Source organism: Elephantulus edwardii, unplaced genomic scaffold, assembly GCF_000299155.1.
Source record: "Elephantulus edwardii isolate Elephantulus edwardi_28Jun2011 unplaced genomic scaffold, EleEdw1.0 scaffold00031, whole genome shotgun sequence".
Classification (NCBI taxonomy): Eukaryota; Metazoa; Chordata; class Mammalia; order Macroscelidea; family Macroscelididae; genus Elephantulus; species Elephantulus edwardii.
This window is the reverse complement of record NW_006399781.1, coordinates 13536107-13548141: the sequence shown is the minus strand read 5'-3', so window position 1 is coordinate 13548141 and position 12035 is coordinate 13536107. Positions and strand designations below refer to the sequence as shown.

The window sequence follows — 12035 nt, the reverse complement described above, 5'->3', positions numbered from 1 at the left end:
GTTGGAGATGGTTAACGTGCTCGGCTGTGGACAGAAAGGTTGATGATTCGAGTCTGCCGAGAAGTACTTTGGGAGAGACTTCTGAAAAACCACAGCCATCCAGGGCCCCGTGAAACGCTGTTCTGCATTAACAAGTTGGGTTGCCGTGAGTCACAATGTACTTTCTGATGTTTCTTTCAGCTCTTAACCGAGTAGAAAGAGTCCCTAGAGAGGATACTAGCGAATATTCTCAGAAGGCACTTATTTGGGATAATGGGGCTTTGTGTTCAATACTGGCCTGCATCTACCCTCCAGCCCCAGGATGAACCGGAGATTTCATACCTTGTTCACAAAGCGACTATGAACAAGTCATTCACCGTTATTTGTAGCTGATGCTCTCCCGCTTCTTTTTGGTTTTCATTTGAGAGTTTAAGCCTGAACTTGAAATGTTTTAAGTTCTCACCTTCTGACACGAATAGGTTGCCATTCTGTGAGCTGAGAGGATTCCTAAGCTATTCCTCCCTATGAGCAAAGAGCCCTGCTAGGCAGTGGGTGAGAGCTCAGGTGCTAACTGAAAGATTGGCAGTTTGAAGATACCAGCAGCCGTGTGTGCAGGAGCAAAGTGGGCCATCTGCTTCCATAAGGATGAGACAGTCCTTCCCTTGTGTTGTAATAGGGTCACGGCGAGCATGACTCTCCAGAACGGCAGTGGGTTTGGGTTTTGTTTGCCACTCACCGGCATGTGGCAGTAAGAGAGGTGTCTGCCCGAGCCACAGATTTCTAGGCCGTGGTGCCTCCCAAGTCCTTAGTGTCAGCTGGGTGATTGTTGCAAAAAGTTTTTTGAGGTTGTATGCTCTGAAGCTTTAGGAATGGTTAGTTAGCCAAGCAAACTTCCATCAAGTATGTCTGTCCCTTTGGCCAAAGACCCTCATGATGAGGGTCTGCCACCGCCTCCTTTCACAATTATTGCAATCAGTAGGGAGAATGCACAGCAAAAAACACTGCCCAGTTATAGACAAACCCATTGTGATCCACATTGGCTGATGTTTGAAACTGGCTGGGAATTGAACCTGGGTCTCTTACCTGGAGGGCAAAAATTCCACCACCCCATAATCACTCCTTCTTTTCTGGTCTTGCAACAAGCACTTCCCCCTTCTGGGTCTCATTCCTAATCTGGAAAAGAAGGGATTGGATTGACTAGGTCATCTGTGATTCCATGATTCAGACGTAAATGCAACCTAGTTTGCTTTGGCATTCAGTTTGCTTTTACCTCAAAAAACCCCAAGGATCAAGTTTGATTGACGGGACCTCAGAGCAGTGAGGACAAATGTGGTTCTGGCCACTGGCCCAGAATTCAAAGCCTGTGCTCCGCTTCTTCCCATTCCTGGGTGGCAGCGTGGGGGAGGGGGCCGCGTGAGGCAGAGCCTTTGCCTGGACAGGCTGGCCGCTGGTTGACCGCTAGCGTCCCTTGGCAGTGTCTCAGGAACAGGCTCCGAGCACGTGCTGGGAAGCCTAGGGGAGCTGACCACCCAAAGCCCCAGAGAAAGCCTCCGAAAGTCACACCACCTCTGCCAACTGCATGGCCTTTCAGCTCAGGTTTCCTTTGAAAATGACTTTAAAGGACCTGCCAGCTCAAGGCCTCAACTCACCCTTCTCTTTGAAAAGGGAGAAAATGATCCCTCTGCTCCCATAGAGACTTGGCAGGAGAACTTAGGAAACAGCTGAGCTCAGGAATGACAGTTCACAGGCCCAGGGAGGCTGGCTGCAGGGCCCCTCAGCTCCCCAAGTGCCCCGGGATCTATTTACCTCTCATTCCTGTTAAGGGATTGGAGAGCTGGGCAGACCCTGAGAAACATTCAAATAAAAGGGAAGATCGAAGAGTGAGGAACTGCAGCCAATCGAGGATCAAAAGGAAGTAAAAAGAAAGTTCTCTACACAGACAGGTGAGGGCAAGGGGAATATAGACTCTATTACAAAAGTGTAACCAGATGCAACTTCCCAGAAGTTCATGTCTTCTAAAACAGGTTGTGAATGATGCTCTTGTCTTTAGGGGTTTAGAGGACCAAGAGGGTGACTCAGGGGAGGCCTCGGAAGTAGGCAATTAGAATCAAGTAGAGGTATCCTGGAAGTTGGAAAGGATCCCACATTAGATATACCTGCTTCAACTCTCTCATCCAATTTATGGAAGACCAGTGAGGCCCAAGGGGTGGAAACCCTTGCCTGCTGTCAGCCACTGCCCTGGTGGAAAGAGAAGAGAGAGAAAATTCAGATCCAAACATTCCCATTCTAGAGATCAGGAAACTGAGATGAGGGTCTCACAGATCAAAAGGAGGCCAAGAAGCCAGAGTTCACATAGTTGTTGGTAAGATTTCAATCCTTTCCCTTTGGGTTCAGCCTCTGATTTCTCAGCAGTAAATATTTCCTTCAATACATGGGTTCACTTTCTCTCTGTGTCATTCATGGTACCAGCTTTGTTAGGCAGGGCAGATGACATTGTACATTAGTGTGGAGCTTAAAATTTTTTGTTGTTATTGTTGTTGTCTAGTTTTTTAACTCTGCAATCCTGTAGACCTTGGAGAGGAATAAAGAAAACATGGAACCCAAAGAACTGTATGTAGCAAGAGCACAAAGATTTAAAAGGGACTGCAAGCACATTGGGGGTTGCAGGGTGATCTCTGGAGCTTTAGAAGGAATGATGTGGTGAGTAAAGAGCAAACGTGAGCTACAGATCACATTAGAGTTGTCCACAGGCAGCAATGGTGATCTGCTTGCTGGTCTTGCCTTTCCTGGAGCCGAAGCACTTCATGGCTTCCACGATGTTCATACCTTTTTTCAGCTTGCTGAAGACTACATGCTTGCCTGGGACCCGTTTGTACTGGGTCCAGCATTTGCTGTGGACACAATGCCAGGACCTGTGTGCTTCAGGATGTTCTCATCATCAGATTTCCCGTAGATGGACTTACCACTTGTACTATTATGGCGTGTGAAGTCTCCACCCTGGCACATAAACCCAGGAATGATTCTGTGAAAGCAGGAACCCTTATCACCAAATCCTTCCTCCTCAATACTCAGAGTGCAGAAGTTGTCTGCTGTCTTTGGGACTTTATCTGCAAACAGCTTGAAGGAAATGCAGCCTAAAGCTTCTCCAGCAGCGGCGACATTTAAGTACTCGGTGGGCTTGACCATGGCTGGGGTGAGCAGAGCGGATGAGTGTGCTGCTGAGGTGGCCATGTCTGCAAAGGAGCTTAAGATTTTTTAAAGCACATTTTCCACAATAAATTCTTGCAGCCATTCCTACATTTTAACCAAGATGAGGGTCACAGAGTGAAGGCCACGGGCGGTCTCGGAAGTCCCAACACAGTGGCAGACCAGGCGCCCAGGAGAGCACATCCAGTGATGGCAGCTCTCAGAAACTCCTTAGAGAAGCTTCTTTCAGGTCACACCTTCCCCAGTCACATCTTGTATCGTGTACTCCCCTCTCTGGCCACTGATCTGACCCAGGACGCACACCTGATCCAAGGACAGCCAATCCACAGACAGATTATAGTGTATGACGCTATCTAACTGGGGCGGGTGGGGCATGGTGAGGGGGTGAGTTGACTCACTAAGATTCTAAATCCTGGGGACTTAGCAGTGAACTACTCAGCCAGCCCAGTATTTTTCAAACTTCAACTGCTTTTTGTTCACCTTTATAATGTTTGCTACATCAGTATATCCTAAATATTTAGTCACCATTTTTCTATCCATCAACTCACGTTTCAGATGTATTTTGCCCCCAAAATGATCAAAATACTTTGTTGTTGTTTGTTGTTAGGTATCCTCGCGTCAACTACAACATGAGTAGTGTACTATCGAGTCGGAACCGATCCACAGCTTACCCTCTGTCAGGTTTTCAGTGGCAGTTAATTGCATGGGAAGAGATTGCCCATCCTTCTCCCATAGAGCTGCTGGTGGATTCAAACCACATGCCTTTGAGATTGATTGCAGCTCCGGTCCTTATCACTAGACCACCGGAGGTCCCTGCGACATCATTTGACTCACAGTGACCTCATTAAACAAGAGATCTCAACATCTCTGACATGCTTGAGCTCACTGTTACAGTCATTGTATCAATCCATCTTGTTGAGGTCTTCCTTTCTTTCTCTTCCCCAGCACGATGCCTTTTCCCCATGACTGACCCCTCCTGACAACATCCCCAAACTATGTGAGATGAAGTTTCACCATTCTTACCTTGAAGGAGCACCCAGATTACACTTCAAATATTTACCATTCAAAATAAAAAGGATGCTTATCAATTTTCCTTCTAAAAGCTGTCTTGTGATCTAACCAAAATCTGTTTTGGAAGACTCTAAGAGAATTAGAGTGGGTAAGAAAAGCAAAGAGAGAGAAACAGGGGATGACCATGGACAGTAGTTGGAGTTCATTAATGGTGGAATGTAAAACAGGCCAGACCTCAGAGGAAGTTTGGAGTCTTCTACTACTAGTATTAAGTTCCACGATGACTGACATTGTTGAGGCAGTTGGTCCTTGATTTCTAGGAGATCCCATCCTTTTGGTTACCTTATTTAAAAGTCTCTGCCTTCATTTCTATACCAGCTGCTACTATTTGCACTGGATTGTTTCCTGGATCCAAAAGAACATAATTGATATAAACACCCAGTCCTCTGACCTTTGGGGTATCTGGAACTTGAGAGGTTGTGAAATACTCTTCAATCCTAATGTCTCAGGAGGAAAGGCTGAGTAATGTTGTGATCCCTTTATGGAGACACACAAAAGACAGTCTACACGAAGCACTATAACCAGGTGGAGAGACAACGCTATTCCACACACCCCCAGCAGCAAAAGGACATCAAATAGCACATGGGTCATGGCATAAAGCACAGCAAATACAGCATCCAGGGCTGTACATTTTCATGAAAGAAAGAAAAAGCTTCACTGATGAGGGGAAACTCAGAAAAGCAAGAGGGGCCCCAGGGGAGCTTTGTAGCCCTTGGAATATTAAAGTGTCCTCTTTAAGTCCTTAGGATATACCTGTCTCATTTAATCCAAAATGATTGGCTTCTGGACGTAACAAATTTAAGGAAATGCTTCCTTTTATTCCCCCAAAGCAGGAGGATGGTTAAATGATAAGTATGGATGGAATCTGAATCACAGAATCTCATAGCACGAAGATGGAAGAACTTGAGAGAGGCTGTCTGTGGATAAGGAAACAGAAGCGTGGGGAGGAAACGGGGCATCCCTACGGTCACACCAGGGCGCACAACGGAGAGTGATGTCTCGACCCTTTTAAGGTTTGTAACTCAGTCCCAGAGCGCGAGGAATTTACCATCAAGTCGGGAAAGCAAAACGTAGACCAATACAGATGAGGAATTAAATAAAGCAACAAACACCAATGTTGCTAATGAACGAAGTTTCCAAGAATTCTGCAAACAAGTAGCTATTAATAAAGGCAAGGGGACAGCCTCCCTCCATCAGTGGCTGAAGGAAGAGTTCTGGGGCGTCCTAATCTCTGCTTCATCTTGTGTAGAGCTGCAGTGCCGCCTCCTGTCTGGACAGCACTGTCCTTCCTGATGTCACCAACAGGATCCATCTCTGGGGCGTCCATGGGAGGGAGGATGGTAAATGATCCCGGAAGTGGAACTGTTCTTCTTTGAGCTTTCTCCCAGGTGCTGAAGGTCAAGGGACCTGAGGTGCGGTGCGGAGGGCCTTGTATGCCTCAGGCACCAGGCTGCATACCTGTGTTCTCCGTCACCCTTACAACAACCCACTGAAATGGGTTTGTATCACCTCTTCAGATGAGAAGAAACTGCGTCTCTGCTTTTCATCTGCATTCTTTTTTTTTTCCAAAAAAAAAAAAATTATTTGAATGAAAGTTTGAAAAGTCTGTTTGCTTTTCATTTAGTCATCCCTACACATTTTGTTTTACAACCTTAATTACAATCCCTACAATATAATTGAACTTTTCCAATGTTCTCCCTTCAGTTCTGATTTCCATTAACCCTTCTAATTCTTGTAGTATTTTTCCAAAGCATGTCTGTGGTGGAACATAAGACAATTAGATGAACATTTTTATTTTGAATGCTATGTAATTGTTAATAGATGCCACTGAGGTGACTATGACTTGTAGTTGACCATAGCAACAGACTGCAGACTAGAACCTTACTGGATAGGGAAAGGCTCCAAATGCCAACTGATGTTGTTGTTGTTGCTAAGTGCCTCTGAGTACAACTCATAGCAACCCTACGAGGGTCTGAATTTTATGCTATTCTATGCCGTCCTCATCATCTCTGACACTCACAGCCCATTGCTGCTGTCACCATGTTAGTCCATCTCATGGAGAGTCTTCCTCGCTTTCGCTGACCCTCTACATTTCCAAACATTATGTCCCTCTCCAAGGAATAGCCTCTCCTAGCTACATGCCCAAAGGATGTGAAATGAAGCTTCACCATCTTTGCCTTCAAGTAGCACTCTGGTTTCACTGTCTCCAAGACATATCTGTTTGTTCTCTTGGAAATCCCTAGGATATTCAGCACTCTTCTCTAACACTACATCTCAAAGATATCAATGCATCTCTTGTCATCCTTACTCATGGTGTGGCTCTCAGATGCATAGCAGGTGATTGGAAAGACCATGACTTGAATCAGGCACACTTTAGACGTACTTACATTGCTCTTCAGGACTTTGGAGAAGTCCCTGACAATAGACTTTCCCAGTGCTCCAAATCTCTTGACTACTGGTATGGATCCAAGCAGATGAAATGATTGACACTTTCAATCTTCTTTCCATCTACCATGGTGTTGCCCACTGGCCCAGTGGTGAGGAGTTTAATTTTTTTCATGTTGCGATGTTATTCATATCAAAGGGCTATAACCCTTCATCCACTACAAGTGGATCCTTGATCCTCTAGCAAGTGCCTCAAGTCTTCCTAAATTTCAGCAAACAAGGTTGTGTTATCTCTGTGAGGGAGGCTGTTGATAGATTTTCCTCCACTTCTGATGCCATACTCATCACAAAATCTACATTCTTGTATGATTTGCTCAGCATACAGACTGAATAATTATGGAGAGAGGATGCGGCCCCAACTCATACTTCTTCTGATTCTAAATCATGCAATGTTGCCTTGCTTTGTTCAGACAACAACTTCTTGATCTAGGTTTGTTGTTGCTAATGCTGTGTACCATTGAGTTGGAACGACTCATAGATGACCCTCTTGCTGGTTTTCAGAGGCAGTAAATCACACAGGAGGAGATTGTCCATCTCTGTCCCACAGAGCAGCTGGTGGATTCAAACCATGCACCTTTGGGTCGGTAGTACAAAGCCTTACCACTAAATCACCAGACCTTCCTAATGAGCTTTCAAAATAGTACCATTACTTCCCAGGTGATTCTGATGTGCAGCCAGGGCTGAAAATGTTTGATCCAATACCCTCATCCAGAAAAGGATGTCAGGGGACAGTGCATTTAAAAAGAATAAAAAAAATTCTATAATGATTAGAGCACATTATCTCCAACATATTCAGTCTAATATTTTTCCACTAAAATCACTGCTATATTCAGATGATTTTCTATTTTCGAACACCTCAGCGCAACCCCTAAATGGTTGCCTTCTTAAATAGGTGATATAAGAAATTAAACATGTTTGGTATGACTCCAGAGGATAAAATTTAGACAATGAATTGAAAGTATAAGGAGGCAGAACTCTGGTCAATAATTTGAAGGATTTTCTAGCACATGTTTAAGAATGTGGTGGGCACTGGGGAGGTGAAAAAACTCACCAGAAGGTAAGTAAGAGGAACGTACCGAATGGGTTGTCTGGGGTGTTGAATTCAGGGCAGGATTGGATTAAATGACCTCTAAGACCCATTCCAAGTTTGTGATTCTGCAATGATCTAGGTATAGATTTTGTGTAAGTATAGTTTGTCCACATACAGGGAATATCAATGCATTTCAGGACACAGGCTGTGTGAGCCTCTTTGCTTCTCTCCAGCACAGCTTATCTTAGCTTCAGACACATTTTGTGTTAGGGGACTTATACCTCCTTTCTTATGTCTACCTGTTGCCCCTTTGTGTGATACACACATAGTGCTCAACGCAGGAGTTCTACATGGGAAGAACTCACTGTTTCCTAAACTTACCAGGCCTCACTGCCTTTGCATATTCACTTAGTTTCTTTTCTCTCTTCTTACTGCTTCAAGGCCAGTCATTTGTGATTCTCCTCAGGCTGGATAGCTGTGAACCCCTGGACAAGTCTGCTGAATGATCGAGGAATGTCTAAGTGATTAAGGCTTCCCTGAGGCTTAAAAACGGACACTTGGGACTTCAAGAAGCAATTCTACTTGTGTAGTCTAAGAAATAGCCACAAGATGGCAGAGTTTACCAAGCCGTCACGTTTGCAGAGTGGCTTCGTTTTTGTTTTCTTTCCTGCTGGGCTGTTGTTGGGTGCGCTGGAGAGGATTTTCCAACTCATAGTGACCCTACGGAAGCAGGAGTGGCATTCACTTCCTAAACAACATGCCTCTCTGCAAACTGTATGAACTTTGATAAATGATGATAGTTATAGAAATGCATCAGGCCTTTTGTTCATAGGGTAACTATGAGTCAGGCTTGACTTGACTACGGCAATCAACAACAACAACAACAATTACCCTAAAGGAGAGAGAACTCTCTTATGGTTTTCTATGCTAGGAATAGATCACCAAGGTTGTTTTTTTTTTTTTTGTTTTTTTTTAAATCTCTTTATGGAGTTGCTTTTTGTTAGCAATTCAACTCTTAAGCTACTGTGCTATCAGGGCTGAGTGTTGCTATTCCCTTCTAGTTGATGTTTTTGTCACTGTTGCCTCTCTTTCACCTCAACAGCACTATTAAACAAAGGTTGGCTGGCGTCGTATGGGATGTGCTTTGAAGCAGAGGTAGACCCTCAATAGATGGATTGACACAGTAATCACAACAACAGCTTTAAGCACAGCAGAGACTGAGGTCGGTACAGGACTGGGCAACATTTCTATCTGTTGTGCATAGGGTTGCTGTTCGTTAGTCAGAGATGTCTGCCAACAACAACAACAAAAAACCTGAAATAAGTTCTTCAAAGATCTAGTTGGGAATCTTCAAGGACCTACTTGGGAATACAAGTTTCCTGAGTCATTCCTTTGAGTCCCAGGTTTCCAGGTCTGCTTGGAAACAAGAGGCTTAAATCTCACTGCCTAGGTAATAGACTAAAAAAACAAAAACAAAACAAAAGCAAAACCCCCAACACTATTTCATTGGTGGGCCCAATAGGAGCGGATCCTCTTCATCAACTGGAGGGAGCCCTTCTGTACCCACTGAGCACAGAGCTCGAAGTGCTGGAGGACAGCCCTTCCCACCTCCTGTTCCAATCTAGTATTTTCTGCAGCCCCACAGAGAAGACTCCACAGGTCAGCATCCACATAGCATTTGGACTTTGGCTATTCGTTCTGCCTGACATTCAAAATTGAAAAGAGGCTTTGAAATGTCACTAGTAGTAAAACCAAAACAAACAAACAAAAAAACCCAACCAAAAAAAAAAAAAATCCCACAAATACAACAAAACAAAAAAACCAAACCCAACCTGAAGTTACTTTACAGTCCACAGGGACTCAATATTCCTTTATTTTTCAATCACCTATAACTTTGCAAAGGCACACTTGTTCTTTTAAAAAGAACATTTACTGTTGTCTGTTTAATGTTAAAATGAATACAAGTTAAAGGTAGAAAAACTTGGGAAGCTTTCGGCTTTGGGCTTGGAGGAAGCCTCGGTGCAACTTTCTTTGGTTGTCCTGTATCTGGGTTAGTTGGATACCAGCCACCTCCACCACGCCACATAAGTTTGACCCCGAGATTGAAGTCTTGTACCTGAGGTGTACCGGTGGGGAAGTTGGTGCCACTTCTGCTCTGGCCCCCGAGATTGGCCCCCTGGGTCTGTCTCCAAAAAAGGTTGGTGATGACAACTGCCAAGGCCACTGGTGACTGGAAGGGACTAAGGATTACAGCGAAACTGACCATTCAGAACAGACAGGCCCCGACTGAAGTGGTGCCTTCTGCCTCTGCCCTGATCATCAAAGCCCTAAAGGAACCAACCATCCAGAGACAGAAAGAAGCAGAGACATTAGGCACAGTGGAAATATCACCTTTGATGAGATTGTTGGCATTGCCTGGCAGATGTGACACTGGTCTTTAGCCAGAGAACTCTCTGGAACTATTAAAGAGATCCTGGGAACTGTTCAATCTGTGGGCTGCAATGTTGATGGCTATCACCCTCATGACATTATAGAATACATCAACAGTGATGCTGTGGAATGCCCAGCTAGCTAAAAACTACAGATTAAAAGGTCTGTGGGAGACAGATGGACAATCTCTTCCTGTAAGATTTACAGCCTCAGAAATGCTGGAGAGACAGCTATGTATGAGTTCATTTTGACTTCCTGGCAATGAGCAAATATAGAATATTCCATTTGAAGAAGTAATTTGAAGCACAAAAAAAGATAATTGACATTATATTTGTGAAGACTTACATAGGCAATTTATGATTTTCTCTAGAAGTGATTCCAGCAAAAGTTATTGAGCATTTGAGGATTTTTGGAAGTCCAGGCAAATATTCTCTAGCCATGCCAAGATTCTCTCTGTTGGTATGAAGTTCTAAAGCTCGTATTTTGAACTTGCAATCACCCCAGTGTTGGATTATTCAATAAACAAGGTAAACATAGGTTTACCTATGTTTATTTTCTCATCTGTAGTGAACAAGTTCACATGTATTTTCACCGCATTGATAATTCTGTTTCCAGGTGTGATTTTCCTCTGTCAATTCCATGCCACCTTCTTGGCCTCTTTTCAGATTTACAATCCCTGATAGAGACAGAGCACCCACTAAGCAAGGTAAGCCTCACTTACCATGCATCAGTGGAATATGCCCACGTAAACCCAGATGAGCATTCCTTATTGGGCAACATCTTGGAATCACTGGATAAAATCACTTGTGTTTCTAAATGTCAACTTTCCATTTTCATATTTCACGGGTGATGGTCTCTTTAAAGTTTCCTTCACTTCTAGCATCATTTGGTATCCAAAGGTGCATCTGAGACCTGAATCGTGGTCCCTTCAGCATAAAAGTTACACCGCTAACCCCTATACCTGTGGATGCATCCTATTTCAAAACAGGGTTTCAGTGTTGTGCTAGTGGGGCCCTGTCAGAGCAGAATATGATCTGAACTTAATCACTCCTGAGTTATAAAAAGAGCAAAGTTGACACAGATGCACTGGGGAAGAGGAAGGCAGATGCCATATGAGGATCATCAAAGAGACAAGGAGAGTCAGGGGCATCTGACAGGGAAGAAATCCATATGGTCAGCGCTCCAATTGGATTTGTAAGAATTACACTTCTGTTAAAACTAACTTGTAGTAGCTCTACTACAGCAAATCTAGAAAACCTCAGAGACTGTAAAAAGCAGTATGTTCTCTCTGATCTTAATACAAGTGCTTTGGGGCTTTCACCCTTCTGTACATTTTTCCTGGTTTTAAAGGGCCTTGACAGTATAGTGCATAACTTGTCAGGCTACTAAGAATGAGATTACTAGTTCAAATCCGTCAGGTGTTCCCATGGAAGAAAAGTGCAGAAACTCCTCCAGGAAAGACTTACAGCCTCTGAAGCGCAATGGAGGGGTCACTGTAAGTCAGCAGAGTGTCTATTGACTAGGATCAATGTTTAAATCCAGCAGGTTTATTGCCTTTTTGTTAGAATCGGGTAAGGTCCTGAAGCTATTGGAATTCTTGAAATCCATCTGTGCCCCCTATGGACTCATCTGGAGCATAGACAGATGTCATCTTTACTTATTTACAGACTCTGCAGGAATGACATGTTCCCATTTATGATATTCGCTTCAAACCCTAGTTCTTCTGCTATAGAAAACTCCTTTTTCTCTTTCTTCTTTAATTGGTGAAGTGGTTAGAAGTGATATTAAAAATTTTTAAACAAAAGAACTTTTCCTAGTTTTCTTTTTCTTTTAAATTTGAATTTATTATTAATTTCAGTAAACATTTACAGAG

At 43.8% G+C, this 12035-nt stretch overlaps 2 pseudogenes; one reads left to right on the top strand and one right to left on the bottom strand.

The window, feature by feature from the left end:
* Nucleotides 1-2713: 2713 nt before the first annotated feature.
* LOC102877472 lies at nucleotides 2714-3165 on the bottom strand (annotated as a pseudogene).
* A 4544-nt stretch (nucleotides 3166-7709) lies between these two features.
* LOC102853415 lies at nucleotides 7710-10307 on the top strand (annotated as a pseudogene).
* The last annotated feature ends 1728 nt before the right edge of the window (nucleotides 10308-12035 follow it).